The sequence below is a fragment of the Athene cunicularia genome (assembly GCF_003259725.1).
Source record: "Athene cunicularia isolate RWA chromosome 5 unlocalized genomic scaffold, athCun1 chr5_part1, whole genome shotgun sequence".
NCBI classification, from domain to species: domain Eukaryota; kingdom Metazoa; phylum Chordata; class Aves; order Strigiformes; family Strigidae; genus Athene; species Athene cunicularia.
Window position 1 is genome coordinate 26,188,714 of NW_020799101.1, and position 2,049 is coordinate 26,190,762.

Sequence of the window (2,049 nt, forward strand, 5' to 3'; positions counted from 1 at the left end):
GGGCAGGGCCTTGGCGCGGCCGCCGCTGCCCCGGGTGCGAAGTGTGTCTTACGGCGGCAGCGGCTGCAGCTCTTCGGTACCCGTGCCGTGCCGCTGCCGGGGGCTCTGCCGGGCCGGGTGCCTTGCCAGATCGGTAGAGCCACACAAAAATGGTGTTTAGGCAGGCCCTGCTGCACTTGAATATGTGTTTTTTAATTTAGGTCGGTTATTACATACACCGGTTGTTTTTTTAAAAAACCAAGTCCTCAGTGAATAAAACTGGGAGAGCACGTTTGGAGGAGTCAGTGTTTGAGGAGTGAAAATGAAATTCTTACGGTGTCAGTTTGACAACTTGCAGTTGCTTTAACTAAGTACTATTATTCTCATATACTTGAGTTCCTCATTGGCACTGAAATAGATTTGTATCTGGAATCTGATTTTGGCATTAAAAAAAAAAATATTGGCCTGTTATTCATCTAATTTACCGGACTATTAGTGCATAATAAACCAAAAGAATAGTTTTTTTTGTAAGAAAAGTGCACAGTGAACTGTACTGGTTTAGTGGTATTTAAATACATAGCCGTATGAGGGACTCTGATCTCTGTCCTGGAACTCTTAAAATGCTGTAGAGAAATGCTTTGATTTTGTTACATCTGCTTCCAAGGATTAGTGGGTATTATTTTGGTGATCTTCTGTATTGGGACACATTTGTGTGTGTAAATGTTTAAAGGTGCTGAGATGAAGGAAGAGCTTTTAGAATATTTTGAAGAAACTATTGTTAATTGCAGTTGCTTATAGAAGCATTTTAAAATAATGTAATTTCAAAACTGTTTAGTCAGCTATAGCGTTGCTAACTGTACTATTGTATCTAGTCAGAGTGATTACATAAATACTATTATTTACCTGAGAATCAAGCCTTCGTAGTCAGGTGTAGTCAGCCTGTGACTCTTCATGAAGTTCTGTTGTGGCTTCTTTGTGTGACAGAGAGTGAGGTTCCCAAGGTGCAGGAATCCGAGGCACACACAGCCTCAGCAGCGGGGGGAGGAAGCGAGCCAGGAAGGACTGCTGGTCTTGTCTGGATGTCCTATTCTGCAGCAAATCTAAAGCAGTGACACCCCAATGTGGGAGTTCTTGCTGTTCACCTGTTCTGAAAATCACTTCTCAGTGATTTTCTGAGGTGGACAATATATGTTTTGTGGCATTCAGGTGTATGAAGTTTGTTATGTAGTCTGTAGGTCAGGAGGGTTTGCTGTTCTGGTCTAATGTAATACATCTTCACACCTGTCCCAGAAAATGTGCCTGGGTAGCTGTAACAATGCTATTGAAACTGAATGTAACTTGTCAGACCACGAATTTCACCTTTGATGTATGATGAAATATGTAAGCATGATTGGCTCTTGGAAATTAAGAAGAGGGTGGAAGAAAAGATGGAGGAAAATTTGCTTATTAGCAGGTTCTGCCTTCTGAATAGGAAATGCATACATTACTAGATAGTAACAGTATTTAACTCAATAAATGCAACAAATCTTTTATATATGTGTACGCTTTATTAGTCACTGCACACTGGTGTTTGTACATTGACCTCTGCAGAGCAGTAACTGAGTGGTAAAAATAATGTCTGTATAAAACCATTTCAAGTGCGGCTAGAATAAAATGTGAAGGAAAGACTAAGGTCCTGTACAGAAAGTTCGGAGTTGATGTTGCAGTGTATGGAGTTGGTGGACTTTGTAGCAGATGTCTGTGAAATGGGTGAAATGGATTTTAAGTTGCAATTTTTTCTGTCTTTTCAGGAGATAGTTTTAAAAGGAGAGATCTTTCAGTTTGTGATTATAACTGAGATTGTTGCTTCATGCAGACTGTTGTATCAATACCCCATTTTTCAGGGATAATATTCCTTAACTGTTTTTTTATAAAGGACCGATGGATTTTGATGTATTAGGAGAGAAATTTCTTAAATTCTAGATCCTTTTCAGATACCAGGCTCTTCTTTCCTCTCTTAGCTGAATTATATTCTGTCTCTGATCTCTCTGTACTAATTATGATTTCCATATATTCTCTCCCCTTGTGTTT